This window comes from Rana temporaria, chromosome 8, assembly GCF_905171775.1.
Source record: "Rana temporaria chromosome 8, aRanTem1.1, whole genome shotgun sequence".
In the NCBI taxonomy this organism is placed as follows: Eukaryota; Metazoa; Chordata; class Amphibia; order Anura; family Ranidae; genus Rana; species Rana temporaria.
The window spans coordinates 131,822,585-131,848,479 of NC_053496.1; positions in this window are offsets into that span (position 1 = coordinate 131,822,585).

Genomic DNA, 25,895 nt, shown 5'->3' on the forward strand with positions numbered 1-25,895 from the left:
ATATATATATATATATATATATATATATATATATATATATTTTTTTTTTATTAGGAAAGTCACTGGTCTTTAAACAGAAATGGCAAATAAATGCGGCTTTATTGCGTCCAATGAAAAAAAATAACACAAATAAATAGGCCTACTCCACCTTAGGAGGTTAACTAAACAAGAGCGTCCCTCACTACGCTTTACTAGAGCGGCTATTCCGGCTTCTAGTATAAACAAACAAAAAAAACACAATCCAATATAAGCAATTGTTCTGACAGACCTTAATTCCATGAATATGCAGACACTCTCCAATCTGTGCCCATCCAGTGCAGCCTGGATCTCACTTCCCCCCCCCACTATCAGGTGCAGGCTAATTAACAGAGAGAGGGGGTTTACCTGTTAGGCCAGGCTTAACCCCTTCCAAGACAGGGAAAGCTGCCCTTTCAACCTCTCACTGACATACACAGAGACGTGTACCCTGTCACAATATATATATATATATATATATATATATATATATATATATATATATATATATATACACAGTGCTTTAAGTGGGCCAAAAGAGGTGCCGGTACTCTATTAGGCGCCGGTGCTCCCCCCCCCCCCAATACTGAACATGAAAATATATATATTTTATAAACCCTCTCTTAGACGAAACCTAACATTTGATTTTGCTGCTAAAATGACATAAACTTGCTGATGATGTCAGAAACTAAAAAAAGAGAAGATAAAATGGGCACAAAGCACGACAAGGGACAGACACCACAGAAAATAGATAGGAGAAGTAAAGAATATACATATCAGCCTGTGAGCAGCCATAGCAACAAAACATCACTCACCATTAGTACAGAATCTGTACTTCAGATCCAAAGCAAAGTCCGATGACTGATTTTTCACTTTGCTGCACCGTCCTAGGAGGGCCAGTCACCCGCTCACATCCATCACGCCGCACTGATCGCTCCTCACAGGCGCGCGGAAAGGAGTTGACGTCATCTAACGTGAGGTCAACTCCCTGCCTGCGCCTGCACGTATGGCTCAAGCCATACTCTGCACACGGCCCGCCCCCCTCCACTAGCTGATGGCCGGCCCAGCCAATGACTATTATGGAGGAGACGGTGCGCGATGTAATTCGCCCAGCGGCCAGCCACTACAATGCTGTAGCTAGCTCTCTGCCCGGGGGCCGGATTAAAACGTCCGTCGGGCCGTATTATCATATTCCTGGCCTGGGGCTGCGTTCCGGTACGGGAAACCCACGTACTGGGCGCACGGAGAGGTGCTGGTACTCTCCAGGGCCATTTTTGGAAGTGGCGGTACTGAGTACCGCCGCGTTCCGGCCCAGTTAAAGCACTGTATATATATATATATATATATATATATACACACACACACACACACATGGTATAATAATATATATACAGTGCAGACCAAAAGTTTGGACACACCTTCTCATTCAAAGAGTTTTCTTTATTTTCATGACTATGAAAATTGTAGATTCACACTGAAGGCATCAAAATTATGGATGAACACATGTGGAATTATACATAACAAAAAAGTGTGAAACAACTGAAAATATATTTCATATTCTAGGTTCTTCAAAGTAGCCACCTTTTGCAGCAGACGCATCTCTTTTTTTTAAACTTAATTTCTCTTTATTATTTTCCAACTTTTGACAATGCATAATTACATACAAATGATATGAGTTATCTAGTGCAGATGTATACATATAAAACAAACATTTATTATGTACGTACAGTAAATTAACATATGCCCTCCCTCCACCTCCCCCCACCCACCCTTCCCTACCCCCCCCATATAAATATTGTGCAATATTATTATTTTTACTGCCCCAAGTAGGACATGCCTCTGTGCAAGTCACCCAAATAAAAAATAAAAACTCAGACTCTGAGCTGCACTTGTTGTCCTCAGGACAGTCATTTTCCCTCTCGCGGTCCAGGCTTCGTGCCCAGGGTTCTGCTCCGCAGTTGTCGTGGCGATGACTCGGGTGGGGGGGTGGTCTGCATCACATGGTGGATCATCACCTGGGCTGATGCTCCTGGAGCTGGTTGCAGATGTTGCCTGCATCCCCTCCAAGGCAATGGCAATGCGGGTCAGCACGCCATTTGTCTCAGCCTGCAACTGCCTCTGCCTGGCATTGTGCTGGCGCTGTAGGTGCCTGTTCTGGCAACCCTCGTACTGGATGGCGGCAGTGTTGGCCTGCACTATCACGCCCAGGCTCCTAACCTCTGCCACGATCCCTGCTGCTGTTGCCTGCAGCTCCCCAATAGCCGTGGTGTGACGTTCCTGGGTTGTCTGCACGTCCGATCCCTGGTCCCCAGATGTTGAAGGACCCCCTGCTACCATGTGTTGATGCATGGCATCCAGGGTCTGTGACTGGTCACAGAGGCATGTGACCATGGCTGCACAATTGGCATTCACCTCCTGCAGGCAGTCAGAGATGGCCATGGTATGTTTAGCCTGCTGGTTGAGGCACTGCTGCATTGTGGCTGCGGTGCCCTGCACAGCCACTGTGCACTCAGACTGTGTCTTCGTCGAGGACCCGACAAAGGAGGCCAGGCTGTCAACCACACGGTGGAGGTCGCTGGCAATGTCTGCCATGTGGCGTGTCTGGCGTGCCTGTTCCCTCTCCACCCCTTCTTGGACGGATCCGGCTACACCCCTGGTCTTGCTCAGAGCCTTCCTGGGAGATGTAGATGGTTGTGTCCGTCTGGACGGGGTGGCCCTGGGGGGTACCCCTGGCCGGGGTAGCCCTTGAAGGCGTTCCTCTGGCCGGGGTAGCCCTCGGGGGGGGGGTTCCCCTGATGGGCGTCAAGGTCGTTAGGAGGTCCACCATCTCAGAGGGTCCGGCACAGATGGTATCCTCATCAAGGTACAGGCATTCCTCCTGTTGTATGTCCACCTGCTCCTCCACAATGACCTCAAGAGCACATGTGTGGGCACTCCCCTCCACCGTTGCTTCGTGGCTTCCAAGGGGGTCAGACTGAGGAAGATGTTTCTTGGATGGCGTGGGTCGTCCAGAGGCAGAAGATGGCCCAGCTCCCTCCAGCACATCTGTGGATGACACACAGCATTCACATGTTGGTGGACCCACACACTTGTCACATGTTTCCTTGCACCCCCTCACATGCTCCACACTGGATGGGGGATGAAACACACTTACCTCTCCTAAAGTCCTGTTCGCTGGAGTCAAATCCCTCCAGGCCCTCCACCTACTCCTGCTCCAGGCAGCTGGCTATAACCTCCTCTTCAGCTGTCAGCTTTACAGTCATAGCTGATCCGCCTCCTGTGGCCCTGAGGTTCTTTTTCATCTTGGCCAGCTTCTCTCTGACACGCCGACGCATGTCGTTTTTATTTTTTTCTGGACCTCCTTGCAGGTCCTGGTTTCATGGCCAAGGGTGTTTAGCTCCAGGGTCACCTTCTGAAGGATCTCCAACTTCCTGGCCTTGCTGGTCCTCCCGCTCTGTGCGCCATGGAGGTAGGTGTCATATTTTGCAATTGCCAAGGTCAGGATCTCCCTCTCATCCACAGAGAAGTTCTTCTTCCTCTTCTCTTTTTCTATGTCACTCTCTGACATGTTGGCTCAGATTACAAAAGCATGTCTGCACCAGGGAACACAAGCTGGCGTACTTTTACGCTGGACATGCGTCTGGCTGGGCGTACTTATGTTCTCGGCGTACGTGGTGGGCCGGCGTAACTTAGGCGGTTATGCCAGCATGGTTGTAAGCAGGCACAGAGGGGTGCTGTGCATGCGTCTACTTCACGGCGCATGCACGGTTCGTGATACGCAGGGCGTAAACCACTGCACCACACTGACGTACCTCTCCGGTGCTCGCCCCATCATTTGCATGGGGTCATGCCCAATTCCACCTACGCCGGCGTGCGCCCTCGAAACCTACGCCACGCTGACGCAGCGTTGGGAGCAATAGCTTGCTGAAAGCAATGCTTGCCTCTCCGTGCTAGGTTGGCGTGGCGTACAGCGTTTGCACTACAGCGGCGTGAATATGTGCCATAGTATTTATTGGCCTTATAGAACAGCCTTGGCATTATAAGGTGAACTTTTCAGAACAGGTGCACAGACAGCAAAACAAATGTTACAGGGGTAATAACCCTTCCCTATGTTTTCCAAAAAGCTTAAAAATAGTTTTTTTTGTCTGGAGCTACACTTTAAAAATGTACCAGTTCAAAATTACAAACAGATTCTGCTTAACAACAAACCTACAGTCCCTGTCTGTATACTGCTGTTCAGAGTATATAGGGGGGCCCCATGACTTACCTTTTTATTATTTGGGTGAAGGGAAAAACCCATGCCATTTTTCTCAATGATTTTCATCCATATTGCAGGGACCAGACATTACATTAACCCCTTCCTTACCGGGCCATTATAAAATGACGCCGGCAGGAACCCTCCCTCCTTCCGGGTGGACGTCATATGACGTCCTTTCTTCCCGGCAATCTAGGGTGTGCGTGCGCGGCACCGCTCGTGACCCGATGTGCGTGCCTGGCGGCCACGATGTCCGCCGGGCACCCACGATTGCCAGCGATCACGGCAGGAGTCTGGAACACACATCGGTCTCCTCCCCTTGTGAGTCCCCCTCCCCCTACAGTAAGAATCACTCCCAGGAAACATATTAACCCCTTCAGCGCCCACTAGTGTTAACCCCTTCCCTGCCAGTCACATTTACACAGTAATCAGTGCAGTTTTATAGCACTAATCGCTGTATAAATGTGAATGGTCCCAAAAACGTGTCAAAAGTGTCCGATATGTCCGTCGAAATGTCACGGTCACAATGATAAAATGCAGATCGCCACCATTACTAGTAAAAACAAAATAATAAACAAAAATGACATAAATCTACCCCTATGTTGTAGACGCTATAACTTTTGCGCAAACCAATCAATATACGCTTATTGCGATATTTTTTTACCAAAAATATGTAGAAGAATACGTATCGGTCTAAACTGAGGAAAAAAAAAATATATTTTTTAAATTGTGATATTTATTAAATCAAAAAGTAAAAGATATTGGGCTAGATTCAGCAAGAATTTACGCCGGCGTATCTATTGATACGCTGCGTAAATTCAAAGCTGCACCGGCGTATCTTCTTTCTGTATTCAGAAAGCAATATACGCCGAAATTAGGCTAAGATCCGACTGGCGGAAGTCTCTTACGCCGTCGTATCTTAGTTGCATATTTACACTGGCCGCTAGGTGGCGCTTCCGTCGATTTCACCTTAGAATATGCAAATGAGCTGGATACGCCGATTCAGAAATGTACGTGTGCCTGGCCGATTTTTTTACGTCATTTGCGTAAGGCTTTTTCCGGCGTAACTTTGATCCTGCTATATGAGGCATAGCCAATGTTAAGTATGGACGTCGGGCCAGCGTCGAATTTTGCGTCGTTTGCGTAAGTCGTTTGCGAATAGGGCTTTGCGTAAATTACGTCCACGTCGAAAGCATTGACTATTTGCAACGTGATTAGGAGCATGCGCACTGGGAAACGTTCACGGACGGCGCATGAGCCGTTCGTAAGAAACGTCATTTACGCGGGGTCATGTTTTATTTACATAAAACACGCCCACCTCTTCAGAATTTTAATTCGCCCGCTTACGCCGGCAGATGTACGCTACGCCGCCGTAACTTAGGGCGCAGGTTCTTTGTGAATCCAGCCCCAGCCTCACTAAATTACGGCGGCGTAGCGTTTCTGAGATACGCTATGCCCGCACAAACTTACGGCAGGCTTTCTGAATCTAGCCCATTGTGTTTTTTTTTTTTTTTACGCTTTTTTGTTTATAGCGCAAAAAATGAAAACCGCAGAGATGATCGAATACCACCAAATGAAAGCTCTATTTGTGGGGGAAAAAATAAAGATTTAATTTGGGTACAGTGTTGCATGACCGCGCAATTGTCATTAAAAAAGTGCAACAGCTCTGAAAATGAAAAATTGGTCTGGGCAGGAAGGGGGTGAAAATGCCCTGTATGGAAGTGGTTAAAGCCACTTTAACCACTTGCCGACCTCCTCATGTACATATACGTCAGCAGAATGACACGGACAGGCACATGTACGTACCTGTACGTGCTCTGCTTGACGTGGGTCGGGGGTCCGATCGGGACCCCCCCCGGTACATGCGGCGGTCGGTAAGCCTCGGGGAGCGATCCGGGACGACGGCACGGCTATTCGTTTATAGCCGCCCCGTCGCGATCGCTCCCCGGAGCTGAAGAACGGGGAGAGCCGTGTGTAAACACGGCTTCCCCGTGCTTCACTATGGCGGCGCATCGATCGAGTGATCCCTTTTATTAGGGAGACTCGATCGATGATGTCAGTCCTACAGCCACACCCCCCTACAGTTGTAAACACACACACAGTGAACCCTAAATGTTACAGCGCCCCCTGTGGTTAACTCCCAAACTGCAACTGTCATTTTCACAATAAACAATGCAATTTAAATGCATTTTTTGCTGTGAAAATGACAATGGTCCCAAAAATGTGTCAAAATTGTCTGAAGTGTCCGCCATAATGTCGCAGTCACTAAAAAAATCGCTGATCGCCGCCATTAGTAGTAAAAAAAAAAAAAAATGCAATAAAACTATCCCCTATTTTGTAAACGCTATAAATTTTGCGCAAACCAACCGATAAACGATTATTGCGATTTTTTTTTACCAAAAATAGGTAGAAGAATACGCATCGGCCTAAACTGAGGAAAAAAAAAATTATATATGTTTTTGGGGGATATTTATTATAGCAAAAAGTAAAAAATATTGCATTTTTTTCAAAATTGTCGCTCTATTTTTGTTTATAGCGCAAAAACTAAAAACCGCAGATGTGATCAAATACCACCAAAAGAAATCTCTATTTGTGGGGAAAAAGGACGCCAAATTTTGTTTGACGTCGCACGACCGCGTAATTGTCTGTTAAAGCGACGCAGTCCCGAACTGTAAAAACACCTTGGGTCTTTAGGCAGCATATTGGTCCGGTCCTTAAGTGGTTAAGCATCATTAAAATCACTGATCCCGAAAAAACGGCTGTTTTTAAAACTTTTTTTGCATTGATACATGTCCCCTGGGGCAGGACTCTGGTCCCCGGACCCTTTTTAGGACAATAACTTGCATATTGGCCTTTAAAATTAGCACTTTTGATTTTGAATGTTTGAGTCCCGTAGACTTTAATGTCAAATCTAAAGTTTGCTTGAACTTTCGGTTTGTTCGCAGGTTCTGGTGCGAACCGAACCGGGGGTTTTCGGCTCATCCCTAGTCATATGACCTGTGGGAAAGAGTATATATTTAATATCCATTTCTGTGTATGTCAGCTATGATTAAGCACTAAGTTTTAGTGCGAAACGTGTCGGTGGTACCCTGTTTGCTGTGGCATGTATCCTGTGATCCTATTTTAACAATAAAAAGCAATATTTTTGGATTGTGGCTGTCCAGATAGCATCGTTCAGTTGCAGTGTCTGCCATAATGTCGCAGTCCCATTAAAAATCGCAGATCGCCACCATTACTAGTAAAAAAACTAATTATAATAAAAATGCCATAAAACTATCCCCTATTTTGTAGACGCTATAACTTTTGCCCAAACTAATCAATATGCGCTTATTGCCATTTTTTTTACCAACAAGATGTAGAAGAATATTTATCGGCCTAAACTGAGGAAATACATTTTTTGGGGGAAAAACATTTGGGATATTTATTATAGCAAAAAGTAAAAGATATTGGGGGTTATTTACTAAAGGCAAATCCACTTTACACTACAAGTGCAAAGTGCACTTGAAATTGCACTGAAAATGCATTTGGAAGTGCAGTCGCTGTAGATCCAAGGGGGACATGCAAGGAAAATAAAAAGCAGCATTTTAGCTTGCACATGATTGGATAATAAAATCAGCAGAGCTTCCTATCATTTCAGATATACCCCACAAGTCTACAGCAACTGCACTTCCAAGTGCACTTTCAGTGCAATTTCAAGTGCACTTTGCACTTGTAGTGCAAAGTGGATTTGCCTTTTGTAACTAACCCCTATTGTTTTTTTTTTTTCTAAATGTTCTCTTTTTTTGTTTATAGCACAAAAAAAAAACGCAGAGGTGATCAAATACCACCAAAAGAAAGCTCTATTTGTGGGAAAAAGAGGACATACATTTTGTTTGGGTGCAATGTCGCACGACCATGCAATTGTCAGTTAAAGCGACGCAGTGCCGAATCTCAAAAAGTGTTCTGGTCAGGAAGGGGATAAATTCTCCTGGGGCTCGAAGTGGTTATGAGTGACAAAAGCAGGCAAAAAAAAAATACATTTTATGATTCCATTTATGAGATAAATCAATATACCAAGTTAGAATACAGAGACCTAAAATATTTTGTGGGGCTGTTAGAAGAGAATGAGAATCAATTGAAGGAGGGGAAACAATTTCAGATTTCTGAAATAGAAAAGGATATATGCAAAAATAAAATTACATTGCGATTCATATGGAATTTAGACAGAAGTTAAAGATCTTCCCTGCTTTCCAGCATTTGTGCAATAATTTACCAAAAAAAGTGTACGATTCTTTTGGATTAACGAGTACCCATAAAATCTAACTGGGATCAATCCAGGAAAAATGTACAAAAAAAAAAAATATCACTTCTGTTCCCTCTGACCATGGTGGAAACATTGTGCTGTTAACAAATAATATGAGATGTTTGCACATTTTAAAATAAATAAATTGGTATAAAAAACAATTAGTTACTCCAGTACACTCAGTTACTTCAGTCAGGACTATCATAAAAGTACTGGAAAAGGATTTCAAGTGCAATGTAATAAACTAATTTCTAAAGGTGAACTTTCAGTGAACTTTTACTTTATATGTTCTACCTAGGACGCACACGAATCTAGAACATTACTGAGGACTTACTGAAAAAGTCAGTCATTTAATTGAAGACCACATGTTATGGAATTACCAGCCTATACAAAGGATACCATCTACTTGTTATAAAATATCAAGGACGTGTGTGCCCGTCAGGATTCTTGACTGGTGGCAATAAATACTGAGGCCCAGTACAGAAGCTTTATAAAGATGTTGTGCACATTGGGAACATAATGACATTGCCCTCTAACTTCTATAATGTGCCTTGGCACAATGTTTTCATCCTTACCTACAGATTAGGGCAGGGGTAGACAACCTCGGCCCTCCACCTGTGGTAAAACTACAAATCCCATCATACCTCTGCCTCTAAAGCCGGCCATATACGGTTCGAATTTCGAAAGAATTTTCTTTCGAAAATTGCATCAAAGAATTTTCGTATTCATTTCGCACCGTTGGTGGCCTGCAGCAACAGCCGAGTTTAGTGCAGCAATCAAATTTGAGGAATCGGACATGTTGGACATTTTTGGAAAAAAATAAAGATTTTCTAATCAATGATGGGAGAATTGTGTGAGAAATGTAATAGAAAAAAATTGCGCATGTGCAAGAAAAGAAAATTCCCGGAGAGAAAAGTATATTCCTGGCCACAAGAATTATTTTCTGTAGCAACGTGAAGGCTTGGTCGGCCAAATTTCGAAAATCAATGGTGGCATCATTGGATCAGAAAAAAAAAAAATCTGATTTTGAAAAGAAAATTTGTTAGAAATTAGACCGTGTATGGCAGGGGTGCCCAACCTTTTGAAGACTGAGGGCCACTTAAGCGACTTAGTAACCAGTCGCGGGCCACAATTAGTGGAGAGGAGGATGACAGATCTGTGTCCAGTCTGCATATGCAAAGCAGACACAGGCACAGATCAATCTACTCTGTAGGTCCTCTGATCCAATCAGATGGAAGGGGACAGATCCACTTCTATTTTTTTAGCAGATCGGATTGGAGGTAGGCAGGTGTAAACGGACAAAATATGGAGTTACTTACCGGTAACGTCCTTTTCCAGGAGTCTTTCAGGACAGTCACCTTAGAGAGATCCCGGCTCCTCCCCTCTCAGGAAACACCGCCTTCAATCAGAGATTTAAGTCTCATCCTCCCACTGGCCCTTCAGTTTATCACGAGCACCTCCGGCCAACTGGGGAGACACAAGAACACGTCATACAACACAAACATTACAATCTTACCTGACGGTCTTATGTGATGAGTCCTCAGACGTCCAGTACCTGGGTGGGTACCGGTGCTGTCCTGAAAGACTCCTGGAAAAGGACGTTACCGGTAAGTAACTCCATATTTCCCTGGATCGTCTTTCAGGACAGCCACCTTAGAGAGGATAAGCGAGCACCTTACCTTAGGGTGGGACTACTGCTTGCAGAACTTTTTTTTTTTTCAAATAACAGTTTTTTTATTTTCATAAAATGTCAGTACAGAATATAGCAGCAGTTCAAGTGCAAAAGATGAGAGGAGGTACAAAATTCCAGCTAGCTGGGCTTACACAGTGGCTCCATATCTATTTCTGCTATCAGTGACATGTAACACAATTGGAGATCTAAAAGAAAGAGTAAAGAAAAAAAAGAAAAAGGGAAAGAGGGGGGGTGGATATAAGAAGGGAATGGGGTGAGGAGGGGGGGACAGGGCGGGGGGGGGAGGCGAGAAGGAAAAAGGAGAAGAGGGGAAGGGACAGGAGAGATGGGGGGGCAGGCAAGATTGTCAGGTTGAGCAGTGTACCCTGGCGGCCTATTGTCGACTCACGGCGGGTCCTCCACCACGTGCCACCTCTCCCAGACCAGATCATGGGCATCCAACCTATCCTGGATCCTAGCCGTTATTTTTTCCATGAGTTCTACATCTTTGACCCTAGCATAGAGGGCTTCTTGTGATGGGGGGATTGGTTTCTTCCAATGAAGCGCTATCAAGCACCTCGCAGCTGTGGTTATGTGTCTCAGCAGTTTCTTGTAGGGTTTAGCTATGCGAGGTTGGGATAGGCCCAGCAAAAACAGCTTCGGGGAGAGGGGTATGGGCGCCTCCAGGAGGCGAGATAGGAGCTCTTGCGTTTGAGTCCAGAATGGGACAATCAGGGGGCACGTCCAGTAGATGTGGAACAGTGTGCCCTTGGCTTGGCTACAGCGCCAGCATCGGTCAGAGGTGGAGGGGTAAATCTTGTGGAGGACGTCCGGGGTCAGGTACCAAAAGAACAGCACTTTATACATATTTTCCTTATAAAAGGTGCAGATCGAACTCTTGGCCGCCTGCCTCCAAACTGCCCTCCACTCGTCCTCCGAGAGCACCTCCCCCAGCTCCCTCTCCCATCGGAGCATATATGTATGTTTACCTTTGGTTTGTATGGGGTATTCATTGAGGATTTGGTAAATGTCTGATATGAGACCCCTTCGGGCAGTGCCCTCGAGGATGATTCGCTCAAATGGGGTCGGTTTTGAGAAGAGGAGCCGGGGGGCGATTGTTTGAGCGTAGTGCCTGATCTGTAGGTAGCTGAAAAAAGCTTGCCGTGGAATGTCATGTTTGGCTTGGAGATCAGTGAAGGAGTGTAGGGTGCGGGATCTGGGGTCTACTAAATGACCAAAGTGAAATAGGCCTCGCGAGGCCCAGGGCCAGGACATCTGGTGGGTGAGACTGGTCGGTACTTTAGGGTTGTAGAGGAAAGAGGTCAGCAGGGAGCTATCGGACCTAAGTCGACCGTCTTGGGCTAGCCTCCTCCAGGTACTTTGAAGCTGCCGCATGGAGCCCAGTAAACGTCCGGGCTCCACTGCCGCATTTGCGTTCCACAGGAGGTTGTTGGGGTGTATAGGCGCCAACCAGATCTTTTCCACCTCCGTCCATCTATTGTAAGACTTCTGGGGGAACCATGATGCCACTGCCCGGAGCTGCGAGGCCTGGTAGTATTTGACCAGGTCTGGGAAGGCCAGACCTCCCTCGGTTCGTGACGCCGTCATAACCGAACGTGGGATCCTGTGGCGTTTGTAGTTCCACACGTACCGGAGGAGGTCGGCTTGTAGGGCTCGCAGATGTGCGCAGGGGACCGGGATAGGGAGGGTCTGGAAGAGGTATAGTAGTTTTGGGAGGACAACCATCTTTATTGCCGCTATCCGGCCCAATAGGGATATCTGATGGGACTTCCATTTGTGGATCAGCGCCCTTATTGAACTGTATAGGGGGGGGAAGTTGGCTTGGTACAGGGATGCAAAGCTTGGGGTCAATTGGACCCCCAGGTATTTCAGGGAGGTTCGCTCCCAGTGGTACGGGAAGACGGACTGCAGGTGTAGGGCCTCTGGTTCGGGCATATTGATCGGCATGGCCATAGACTTGGACGTATTAGTCTTATATCCCGAGAGGGCCCCGTAGCATTCCAATTCCCTGTGTAGGTTAGGCAGGGAAATTCGGGGGTGCGTTAGTGTCAGGATAATGTCATCGGCGAAGAGGGAGATCTTAAATTCCCTCCCCCTTACTGGGATTCCTCGGATGTCCGGGTTGCCTCGGATCGTCGCTGCTAAGGGCTCGACGCAGAGAGCAAAGAGGAGGGGGGAGAGGGGGCACCCCTGACGGGTTCCATTAGTAACGGGGAAGGTGGATGAAGTGGCAAAGGGCGTTTTCACCTGTGAGATCGGATTGGTATAGAGGTGTCGGACCGCCTGGAGGAAAGGTCCCCTAAATCCCATATGCCTTAACGTGGCGAGCATGAAGGGCCAGCCAAGGCGGTCAAACGTCTTTTCTGCATCCAGACTCAGGAGCAAAGACTCCGGGCCCTCCCTGCTCGCCACGTCAATTAGGTCAATCACCTTTCTCGTGTTGTCCCCCGCTTGGCGGAGGGGGACAAAGCCCACTTGGTCTTTATGGACCAGAGAGGGTAAAACTACATTTAGGCGGAGGGAGAGGACCTTTGTGAAGATCTTGAGATCAGAGTTCAGCAGGGCTATCGGCCTGTAGCTTGCGCATAGTGAGGGGTCCTTGTCTGGTTTGGGGATGAGGGTGATGAATGAGCGCTGCATGTCTTGCGGGATGGGGGTCTGCTGTAGGAAGGCATTGAAGAGCTTCGTCATGTGAGGGAGGAGTGTGGGGAGGAAGGTCTTATAGTATTCGTATGGAAACCCGTCAGGGCCTGGGGATTTATGGGCGGGTAGGGACTTAATGGCTGCGGTCAGTTCCTCTCCTGTAATGGGAGCGTTAAGGGAGGCTAGGTCGTCCGGTTGTAGCCGGGAAATGCCCGCCCGATTTAGGTATTGTGTCATCCTGTCTAACAGGTCGGGGGGGGTGGGTCATGTGGGATTTCTGGCTTGTTATACAGGTCGGCGTAAAATGCTGCGAAGGCATCCGCAATACTCTGAGGGTGTGATATAATATTGCCCGAACCGTCCTGGACCTGGTGTGGGGTGGATGCGAGCGAGCGGTCTGCTAGTTTCCTCGCCAGTAGCGCCTGTGCCTTGTTGCCCTTGTCATAATATACCTGGCGGAGGCGTACTAGAGCTTTCTCGACTCGACCCATCGCAAGGTCCCGGAGTGTTGACCGTACCAGGGCGATACGTTTAAGTAGCGTCAAGGAGGGGGAAGACTGTAAGCGAATCTCTAGGGCCCGGAGCTGCGCTTCCGCCTGTTTTCTAGCCGACTCGACATTCCTCTTAAGGGCCGAGGAGATGGCCATACACCGTCCCCCAATTACCGCCTTGTGGGCGGCCCACAGTGTGGTGGTGGAGACGTCCTGTGTGTCATTTTCGCTGAAGTAAAGTTGCAGGGTGGAGTCTATTTCCATTTTGGAGGGGGTGTGTTTCAGGAGAAAGTCATTCAGGCGCCAGTTATAGGGCCTGCGGGTGGGAGTGTTGAGGTCAAGGGTCAGGGTAATGGGGGCATGGTCGGACCAGGAGATGGGCAGGATCTGTGCGGAGTCAGTAACGCGTAATGTAGTATTGTTGACTAAAAAGTAATGTATACGTGAGTGCGTGTGGTGGGGGGATGAATAAAAGGTGAACTGGCGATCCCCTGGGTGAAGCGCCCTCCATGCGTCGAATAGAGCATGTTTCCTCGTCAGCTGACGGAAGAGTTTAGAGTCCCGCAGGGCTTTCGTTTGAGAGGCTCGGGGGTTCACCACCAGGCGGTCCCAGGTCGCCGAATGGGGCAAGTTAAAGTCCCCCCCACTACCAGTAGGTCGTGGGGGGATCTAGCCAGGCGGGTAAGAACCCGGCTTAGAAATCTGTGCTGATGTGCGTTGGGGGCATACAGGGTGCATAAAGTTACGTCTCGTGAGTGCCATGTCCCCCTCAGAATGATGAAGTGGCCCAGGGGGTCGATGTAGGAGTCTGTGCAAGTGAAGGGAGTGCCCCGTTTGATCAGGATTGCGACCCATGCCCGTTTGCGCGGACTAAAGGCCTGGTATATTAAGGGGAAGTACCTGGATGCAAACGTGAAGGAATCGCCCTTGGAGAAGTGCGATTCCTGTACCATTATAATCTCCGCCCCTGTTTGCCTGAATTCCCTAAGTGCTAGGTGACGTTTCCTGTTGGAGTTAAGCCCGTGTACGTTTAAGGATAGCAACTTAGCCATACTGTGGGTGGAGAGATCGCGGTTTGTACTTAGCTGAAGTTGGTCGAGCTGCATCTGGTTCTGGGAGGGCGAGTGGGGAGACCGCCGAGGCGACAGCTACCAAGGCGTGCTGTCGGGTGCTGCCTGCACGGGAGAGGAGAGAGAGGTGTCTGAAAAGAAAGAAAAGAGTCAGGCCCCGTACACACGACAGAGGAACTCGACGTGCTTGGCACGTCGAGTTCCTCGTCGAGTTTTGGGATGAAGCCGCCGAGGAGCTCGGCGGGCCGGCTTCTCCCATAGAAGAACGAGGACAACGAGAAAATAGAGAACATGTTCTCTATTTTCTCGTCGAGTTCCTCGGCGGCTCCATCGAGCCAAAACTGTACAGACGACAGAGATTCTCGGCAGAATCCGGGTTTTGACCGAGTTTCTCGGCGAATTCTGCCGAGAATCTCTGTCGTGTGTACGAGGCCTGAGAGCAAAAACAAAACATAACACATCAACAATCAACAATGGGGGCCCTCAGGTCCCAACAGTTCCTTAAGGACCTCCCGACCAAAAAGTCCAAAAACATAGGTCGGGGGGGCAGGGGGGTGGCGTGGAGGAACTCCACTGTGGGGGTTAGGGGAAAAGGAACTCTTAGGCTATCAGCCATGGGGGGGTCCGCGATCAGAAGGGCAGCCTCTTCGACGTCTCATCCGAGACAGGCCCGATGTGTGGCGTAGGGGTAAGGCTGGGGCAACCGGGGGTAAATGATGGGGTAAAAGCAAAAAAAGAAAATACAAAAACAACAACAAAACCGAGGGTCTCCTGCAGTGCTCGAGGCGAATTTCGTGGCCGGGGCGACCATCTTAGGTGTGCTTGTGCCTGGGGGAGTTGCGGGCAGGGTCCCGGCCCCTGGGGCGTTTAGGCGGCGGGACTCTCTGCCAGACTACTGGTGGAGGGGGCGGCGTGGCCACGAGATCCCAATCCGGCAGCCGGGGAACGGGAATGTCCAGAGTTCTGCAGAAGTGGTCCAGGTCCTCTGGGTAGCGTAGGGTGGCTGAGGTCCCCTGGTGGTTGGCGGACAGGCTGAAGGGGAAGCCCCATCGATACACAATGTCCTTGTCTTGCAAGGTGCGGAGCAGGGGTTGTAGTAGGCGTCGTTTCTGCAACGTGATCCAAGAGAGATCCGGGTAGAGCTGTAGAGGGTTGTTATCAAAGAGGAGGTTGCGCATGGGACGGGCTTTGCGCATTATGTTTTCCTTCAGCGGGTAGGAGTTTATGCGGCATATGACGTCCCGCGGTTTGGAGGCTGGGCCCTTTGGTTTAAGGGCTCGGTGGGCTCTGTCCATCTCAATGGTCTTGTCTGTTGGTTCCCCAGTATTTCGTTAAATAAATTCTGAAGGGTGAGCTGCAGGTCTTCTGCCCCGTCTGCTTCAGGGAGACCGCGTATGCGGATGTTATTGCGGCGCCCCCTGTTGTCCAGGTCTTCAACATGCCGCTGCATGTCTCTTAACATGAGATGGTGGTCTGACGCCTGAGTCTGGGTGCGATGTACCGCTAGTTTAGTCTCTTGAATCTCCTCCTCTGCCATTTCCATTCTGTCAGTTAAATGTTTGAGGCCCGTTTGGAGAACTTGAATTTCAGCGCGGCAGGTCGCCTTAACGTCCTCCACAAGCTGCTTTAAATCATCTTTTGTGGGGATGGCTTGCAAATAGGACTGCCATGGTGGGGGGGGGTGGTAGGGGGGTCCCCTGGCATCATAGGTAGGCTGTAGTGGGTCAGTGGGGGATGGATGGCGGGAGGGAGCTGGTTCCCTGTGCTGTCTGGCCTCGCGGGGGGGTTGCTGGGGTAAGTCCCATGAGTTGGACCAGGCCTCAGCCTGATCCCCAGGTGGAGTGTGGGCCCTTCCGTGCCAGGGAGCACTGGTGCTGGCCATGGAGGCATATGAGGGGGGAGAGATCCCCAGCTGATCCCCAGGCTCCGGGTGGGTAGTTATTTGGGTCTGTCTCTGAGCTGCGGGGGAGGTGGGACCCGGCCTGGTATTAGCAGAGGAGCTGCTGCGTTCTGGGAGGCCCATGGAGGCCTGGGAGCATGCGGAGGCCTGCAGGGCCGGGAAATCCTCCTCAAACGTAAGGGAGGGGGAGAGCTGTGAGCCGCTGTGCTGTTCAGGGTCCGGGGCCGTGCGTAGCAGGCGGGGGAAGGCCCCCGTGCATGGGGTGTCCCGCTCCAGAGAGGCAGGGAGGGCCGGGGCCTGTGCCTCGTGGTCCGCTGCGGGGGGGTGGGGGTGCTGAGGTTCACTCACCCACGGCTGTGAGCCATCCGGGCTCAGGGATGGAGCGGTGGTCTGCTCTCGTGTCGGGGATGGCTCCGGATGGTAAGGCAGGGGGGAGCGAGGTGGAGAGACCTCCGTTCTGCTGGTGGCCGCGTCCGGCGCCATCTTGTCCCCTCCGCCCGGCGGCATGTCGGGCGGTTTAAAATAGTCCTTGAGGGTCGTAGCGGAGCCTGGCGGGGGTTGGGATGATCCCCTTGTCTTGCTGGATCTGGTGGTCCGCGAACCGCCCATGGATGGCGGCGTTTACCCCCGGTTTTTTGCCTGTAAGCTGCAGGCTGGAGAGGAGCTCTCAGGGGATGCTTCCTTCCAGGCTGGCTTCCCGCTTGCAGAACTTTACGACCAAAGGCTTGGTCCTTTGCTGACAGCAGATCCAATCTGTAGTGCTTGACAAACGTGTTGAAGCTGGACCACGTTGCAGCCTTACAAATTTGCTCAGGAGAAGCACCAGCCCATTCCGCTTGTGAAGCTGCAGCCGCTCTAGTGGAATGTGCCCTGATCCCATCTGGGGGGTCTGACCCTCCTAACTCATAAGCTTGAACAATAGCCGATTTAGGCCATCTGGCTATAGTCCGTCTGGACGCCCTGGATCCTTTCTTAGATCCTGAAAATAATACAAAAAGGGACTCTGACTTTCTAAATTGTCTAGAGCATTCTAAGTATTGGAGAATGCACCTCCTAACATCTAAATTATGGAATGAACGTTCCTGTTCCTTCACAGGATTGGAACAAAAAGTGGGTAGGATGATTTCTTGGCTCCTATGAAATCTTGAAGCCACCTTTGGCAAGAAGGCCGGATCGGTTTTGAAAATAACCCTGTCCGGAAAAATTTGAAAATAAGGGGCCCTGATGGAAAGGGCTTCGAGTTCGCTGACTCGTCTTGCCGTGGTAATTGCCACCAAAAACACAGTTTTGAGGGTAATTAGTTTCAAAGAACAGGATTCTAGTGGTTCAAAAGGCTCTTTTGTAAGAGCCTGTAAAACCAAAGAGAGGTTCCAAACTGGAAGGGAAGAGGTTCTAACTGGCCTCTGTCTACTTAGACCCTTGAAGAACCTTGCTATCCAAGGGTCTAACGCTAGTTGTTTTTCTAGAAAAACGCTCAACGCAGAAACTTGTCCTTTCAATGTGCTAAGTGCTAAACCTTTGTCTGCACCTGACTGTAGGAATTCTAGCACTGCCACTGAACTATGAACGTCAAAGGAGCCTTCTGAGCACCATATGTTAAAACGTCTCCACACCTTACAGTAGATATTTTGAGTTTCTACTTTCCTACAATTTAGGAGAGTCTTAATTAGACGCTCAGAAAAACCCCTGCCCCTCAACAATGACTCCTCAGAAGCCAGGCTGCCAGGTTCCACCTGTCTACACGAGGGCAGCAGATTGGACCCTGAGAAAGAAGGTCGGTCTGGGCCGGAAGGATCCAAGGAGGTTCTATTGCCAGGTTCTTTAGAATGGAGAACCACGGTCTCCTCGGCCAATAAGGAGCGATCAAGATGAGGATCGTATTCTCCCCTTGCAACTTCCTCAATACTGCCGGAATCAGGACCGGAGGGGGGAAGGCATAGCACCTTGAAAATGCCCAAGTCTGGGCGAGTGCGTCTATTCCTAGCGCTCCGTCCCATCTGTTTAGGGAGAAGAAAAGACTTGTCTTGGTATTGTGTTTCGAGGCAAAGAGGTCTATGCATGGTGTTCCCCATCTCTGAACAATCATGTTGAATACCTCCTGCTTTAAGATCCAATCGCCTTCCTTCAGAGTTGTTCTGCTGAGGAAGTCCGCTGTCTGGTTCTGATCTCCCTTCAAGTGGGTTGCAGACAGGGACAATACATTGAGTTCGGCCCACTTCAGGATGGCTTCTGCCAGAAGCCATAGGGAGCAACTTCTTGTACCCCCCTGCCTGTTGATGTAGGCTACTGTTGGGGAATTGTCCAAACGGATTCTCACATGTTGTCCCTGAAGTTCCCCCTGAAAGGCTCTGAGCGCTAGTTCTACTGCTCTTAGCTCCCTCCAGTTGGAGGATCTTAGAGCGTCCTCTTTCCTCCAGGTCCCCTGGACCCACTTGGGACCCAAGTGTGCTCCCCAACCTGAACCGCTGGCATCTGTTGTGACTGTTTTGGTCACTGGCAGGATCCACTCGAGACCTTGGGACAGATTTGCTCCCTTTCTCCACCACCAGAGTGACCTTTTGACCTGATTTGGGATGGAGATTAAGGCATCCAAGGAGGTCTGACTGTGGTCCCAAACCTTCAGAATAAATAACTGAAGAGGACGAAAGTGCAGTCCCGCCCAATGTACTGCCGGAAGTGTGGATGTTAGTAATCCCAATCCTGACATGGCCTCCCTGACTGAAACCTGACTGTTGCTCTGCAACCGTAACATGGTCTTGTCCACCTTTAGGACCTTTTCGGAGGGAAGAAAGACCCTTTGGATCGTTGAGTCCACCACATAACCCAGGAAGGTGACTCTCTGGGCTGGGACTAAACTGGACTTTTCTAGGTTCAGAAGCCATCCCAATTTCTCCAGGATGTCTCTTGCTACCTGAAGATCCTGAACCAATTTTTCCGCTGAGGGTGCAAACAGGAGAAGATCGTCTAGATATGCAACTATCGAAAGACCTTTGAGTCGCAGAAAGGCCAGAACTTCTACCATCACTTTTGTGAAGATTCGGGGAGAAGACGATAGCCCAAAGGGGAGAGCTTTGAACTGCCAATGCAGTACCCGATTCCCAGTCCTTACTGCTAGCCTCAGATATTTTTGATGATCCTCGGCTATGGGAATATGCAGATATGCATCCTTTAGATCGATCGATGCCATGAAGCAGTTTGGCGGGAGTAACGCTCTGACCGAATAGATCGAATCCATTCTGAATCTCCTGTACTTGACGGAGACATTCAGAGGCTTCAAATTCAGGATGAGCCTGAATTTCCCTGATGGCTTGCGGACCACAAAAATGTGGGAGTAAAAGCCTCTGTTTGTCTCCGGACCTGGCACCTGGACAATCACCTCCTGCTCTTCCAATTCCTGTAAAGAGGATAGAAGAGCGGAGGCTTTTTCCCCGCATATTGGTAGGTTGGTAAACAGAAACCTGAGAGGTGGGGGATTTGAGAACTCCAACCTGTAGCCCCGTCTGATGATCCCCAAAACAAATTGATTTGTGGTGATCACCTCCCACTGTGGGAGAAAGGCCCCCAACCTTCCTCCCACTGTTACCGTGTCACTGGGCCTTTTTGGGCTGTTCAGGAGGGCGAAAAATCGCCGCCCCACGCCCTTTCCCCTTAGGTCCCCAAAATTTCTTTTGTTGACCTGTTTTAGGGGTCTCAGATTTCCTCGGAAACTGAAATTTTCTTTTTGCCTGTTGCCCAAATTTCCTTTTAAGGGGAAAAGCCTTCTTTTTATCAGCCGTCCTATCCAGGACGGCTTCCAGACCAGGCCCAAATAATAAATCTCCGGTAAGCGGTATGCCACAGAGTTTTATCTTAGACGCACTGTCCCCCTGCCACGTCTTAAGCCACAAGGCTCTCCTGGCTGAATTGGTCAGGGCTGAAGATCTGGCGGACATGCGTACTGATTCGGCCGAGGCATCTGCCAGATAGGCCACCCCTTTAAGGAGCGTGGGAAAAGAAGCAAGGATAACATCCTTTGCTGTATTAGCTTCGATATGCGCCTTGATTTGCGTGAGCCAAAACTCCATATTACGGGCCACTACCGTGGCTGCCATGGCGGGTTTGAGATTTGTCTGTGATGATTCCCAGGACTTTTTCAAAAGGGAATCCATCCTCTTATCCATGGGGTCAGAGAGTACCCCCATATCCTCGAAGGCCAGATCTGTATTTCTGGATACCTGAGAAAATGCTGCGTCTAGTTTTGGAGTTTTATTCCAAACTAAACTATCTTCACCTGCAAAGGGAAACCTCCTTTTTAGTGCATTAGAGAAAAAAGGTTTCCTCTCTGGGTCCTGCCATTCTTTTTTAATGGCATTGACCAACACATCATGGACTGGAAAAACTTTCTTTTTCTGTTCCTCCAGACCCCTATATATTTGGTCATGTAATGACAAAACTTTCTTTTCCTCCTGGATACCTAGAGTGGTGTGGATGGCATCTAAAATTTCCTCCACATCCTCTAGAGAAAGTTTGTACCTTGAGGCTTTGGAGGACTCCCTGTCCAGCCCCTCTATATCCGATTCCTCCTGGGAATCAGAAATGGCGCTACCCGCTTCTTCCTCAATGTCCTCCGCTAGACCCTCCGGTTTCTCGCCACTACTAGGGAGAAAATCCGTGGGATTAGGTGAAACAACCTGCTGTGCTGGTGGGACACTGCTTTGGGGCTGGGGCAGTTGAAAAGAGGAAAAAAGAGCTTGAAAGCACTGAAAGGTACTAGAAAGCTCCTTAACTGACGCCGCCAGCTCTGCCCCCTGTTCTGCTGTCTGTTCTCTTAAAACATCCCCAATACAACGCTTACAGAGCGTTTTCAACCAGGTTTCCCCTAGTGTTGATCTGCACACAGGGCACTTCCTTTTAGAGCCATGGGCTGATTTGCTTGAGGCTTTCTGAAAAGAGAAGCAAACAAAAGACAGCAGCACATTAGCTGGGGCCCACCAGCAATAAACACAGGGATCACCAGGAGTGCCCCCCAGGACCAACCACCACCAGGGTCCCAGAAACTCCTATCCCCACCGACCACCAGGAAGGGAAAAACACCCGTGGAGCTAATAGGGTATAGGTAGGTGAACACCACCCCAGGGTTCACTTACCTGCGGCTGGCTGGCGCTTTCCTCGGATGGAGCTGTCCTCGAGACCTCTGTCTCCGACATTGCTGCTCAGCGGAGCGGTGGTCCGTTGTCTCCTTAGCTGACACCTCAGACTGAGAGACTGCACCAGCCAGCATGCGTGGTCCGCTTTCCTAGGCCGCGTCCGGAACCGGAAGACGCGGCCTCGTGTGGCTGTCCCGCCCCCAACCGGAACTGACGTCGCCCATCCTCCGGACCAGCGAGCTCCAAACTGGCTGCAAAGTAGGGGGGACCTGAGGCAGCCCACAGCGCCACCCTAGGCAAAGAAAACGACGGACCTCCCAGCTTACTCTTCTCCCCAAAGAGACGCTGGGACGCACATGCGGCGCTGCAGGTGACGACTCACTAGCCGGCCTGAGCGCCAAATTCAAAAAATAAAAATGTAAATTTTTTTAGGCAGAAGAACTCAATCTTCTAAAAATTGCCCAATAAGCCTTAGCTTCCCCAGCCATCGGCTCCTGGTTCCACAGCGGTGTCTCCCCACCGGAGGAAACACCATAACTGAAGGGCCAGTGGGAGGATGAGACTTAAATCTCTGATTGAAGGCGGTGTTTCCTGAGAGGGGATTAGCCGGGATCTCTCTAAGGTGGCTGTCCTGAAAGACGATCCAGGGAAAGTCTGTTTACTTCTGCCGCTCCATAGAGGTGAATGGAGGGTCCGATTGGGTCAGACCGATCGTGTGAAAGGGGCCTAAGGCTGCTTTTACACTAAATGTCTGTGGTCTACCCACACCGTGTCTGCGGCGCAGTGTTCCTGTGGTTTTCCCACCAGTTAGCTGGACTTTGCCATAGACGTCTATTATATCCTTGCTGAAAGTTCTTTCTAAATCCCACAATAACTCACGGCAGACCTCCGCAATGTCTCCTGGGAACAATGACAAAAGCTCCCAGGAGACATTGCGGCATCGAGGAAGTGACGGAATACCCGCACACTACCCAATGAATCCATATACAGGAAGCAGCCAGTAACAAAGGATTACTAAGGTACAGTGGATCGAAGAAAAAAAAAACATGCGGTTTAGTAATTATGCATATGAGCGTCTCATTTTATTTTTTTGGCGGGGAAGTGGATCTTGGGTGGGAGTTCCCACACTTTTTTCCCCAGGACTTGACCCCTGTTCTCTGGGAAGTACAACGTATCACAAACTTTTACAGTGCTTTAGATTTGTACCTCATCTACTGTCCTAAATAATTTGATGTCCATACCAACAGAACATGTCAAGATATACAGTAGCTCAGATCAAAAAGTATATACTGTACTGCCATGTTTACATACTGTATCTGAATGTGACTCGCCAGAGGCTCTATCATCAGATTGAATATTAATGGTGACAGTGGGCATCTCTGTCGAGTCCCATTCGTAATATTAAATAGGGTTGAAAGGACTCCAGAAGTATACACATAGGCCCAAAGGGATGGTGTAAAGAGCCATGATGGTTGAAAAAATTGGGCCTGTGAAGCCAAAAGCACCTTGGCCAAGTATCCCCAGTGTATGCGGTCGAACACCTTCTCTGCATCCAAAGCTAGAAGCAGAGAAGGCGACCCGTGCAGCTTTGCGCGATGAATGATGTTTATTAGGTGTTTGGTGGCATCTGAGGTCTGGCGTGCCCTGGTAAACCCAGATGTATCTGGGTGTATGAGATTAGGGAGAATGTCTATCAAACGTAAGGCTATGAGTTTGGTATATAATTTTAGGTCGTTATTAAGGAGTGAAATAGGCTTGACATTTTGTGGAGGGGATGGGTCCTTCGCTGGCTTGGGTAGCGTTATAATTAAGGCTTTAAGCATTTCATAGGGGAAAGAGGAAGAGGCAGCAGCAGTGTTAGATATGCGGACTAAATAAGGTGTTAGGATCTGTTTGAAAGTTTTGTAGCATTCCCCAATAAATCCATCCGGTCCAGGGGATTTGTTAAGTGGTAGTGTGTCAATAGCTTTGATTACTTCTGGAAAGTCAAGGGGTGAATTTAATTGTTGCAGTTGTTCTGTTAGCTGGGAAAGGGATAATTTGGATCGAAATTTTGGATTGGGTTGGCGAGTATTTGGGTCTGTTTCCAGATTGTCTAATGATCCGTAATAGTGGCTTAAAGCATCTGCTATATCTTTAGAGTAATAATGTTTTTCTTTGGTGAGGGGGTGAGTTATGAATGGGATTTTAGTCTTTTATCTGCAGCCACAAAGGCGTTGGGCCAAAACTTTCCCCGCTCTATTGCTTTTGGCATAATAAGTAATTTTTAATCGTCTGGAGGACTTTTCAAAATTCTCCAGAAGATGCAAATTGAGATCATATCGGAGCTGTGTCAATTTGTGGGAGGTAAAGAAAATGTATAGAAACCTGCGCTAGGATATCCAAGGTCTAAGGCTGCTGCCTCCCTAGAAACTGTCCCCTAGGGGGCAGAAATAGGTAGTAGGCTGGGAATTAGGGATGGTGGCGCTGCCTGTATAAACACTTATATTAAAGGAGCTAGATCAGGGACAATGTCGTGTCCCCCAGATAGAGTGCTGAGTGTGCAATATGCTGTAATGGAACTCCTCAAATACCTCTGACCACTGAGGTGCACAGCTAATAAAAATTAATATTTACATACAATGTGCTATGTTATATAAACAATGTACTCTTATTGGCTCAGTATATGCTAGACAGTAGACTGTGTATATTATCTAATATGCCATAAGATGATCCTGAGTGTCAGATAAGGGGCTTCTACAAAATAAAATAAAAGGTAACGACCTACTCCTGGTCGATTGCCCTCAAGGGGAAATACCAAGTGAGTACAGCAAATATCTAGCTCATATAACCATGTGCATGAGTCATACTGTATGATATAAATCAGGAAAGAGACTCGCAATAAATCATAAACAACTGTCCATGAGATAAATGGATAATGTCCAGATAAATATAATTAGATGGGCTCCTGCCCCCTGTGGGAAAAAAGGGAGAGAGGAAACAAGATATATATATAGTCCAGCACCAATAGTGCAATGAGTGAACTAGTGTATACACACTATATATATTGTCCGTAATCAAAGAGGAAACAATGTAAAAAATCTTATATGCATGTAAAGTTCATCATTATTCCATATATTAGCAGGACCGTAGGACAATGTGCAGGATATCTTGGTGGATTGGTGAAAGTCCAACAGGCAAGTAAGTGTGAAAGGAGTGCCTCTGTCACACAACTCGGAGTGCTCCCGGTGCTCCCCTCAGGGTTCCCCACTCACCAGATAGAAGTCCCCTCTTGGGGTGATCCGCATATATCGGGGGTTCAGGCAACCGCTGTTCCACTCTGCTGCTGGGTCCTTCCTCCAGACAGGTATATTGCTGCTAATGGTCCGGGTAGTCCAGCTCCCTCGGTCCCTCAGATAGGAAAAAAAACACATACGGGGGGCTCCGATAGTGTAGTATGGTCTGACACCTTTATCTTGTAAAAATTATTATTTATTCAAAGGTACATGTCTGATACAAGCCAGTATACAGATAATGAAAAATAAAAAATGGCAGTGACCGCAGCTAGCTCCTAGGAGGAGAGTGTGCAGGCTGAGTACCAGTAAAAAATTTCCTCCTAGCAGCTATGGACATCTTTGGTTATATGAGCAATAGACAGATAGATGTAGGGGGCATTTTCAGCCAGGAAGATATCACCAATAGACAGGATATGCAGGGGCTGATGAAATCCCTTAGACACACAATGGAAAAACAGCTTTGAGTGTGGTGGGACATTGCTTCATTGGAGATGTACATCAAAGAAAAAATCACCCCGAGAAGACTTAGGTGGGATATACATCCTAATGACAACATCGAGGATGCAGAACTTATGGAAGAATGGTACTTGTTCTTTAATAAATGTGAAAACGAGCTATTACACAAGATTTTGAGCAGAAGACGGTTCAAACTCAAACTTATTGAGTCTAGCATTGCTGAAATCAAAAGACTATTGATACCGTTTCTTAACCAACAAGACTATAAGGACAAAATGCTAGAACTACAAGACATCATTAAAAAATATGATGGAGATATACAAGCAAAAAAACAGAAAAAGTATAAAAGAGACGTTATTGACTATAAAGAAGAGTATATAAATGGCAAGCTTCGATGGAAGATCCAAACGAAGATCTTGAGGAGACACTGATGGAAGCTAGCGGGACGGATCCCATATTCCTTCACTTGGAAGATTCCCCCATACCTGGAGCTAACTCCCAACCTTCGACAACAACACCGGGAGATAGAAACCATGAAACAGTATCAACCCAGGGATGGCACCAACAAAGATCGCGGAACAGAAGAGTGAGGTACCAGCAGACTAGGAGCCCTGCTAATAGGAGAAGAACACCTAGTACCCATAACAGATATTCCTCCCTCTCCGATGAATATTCTGATGAATACAAAC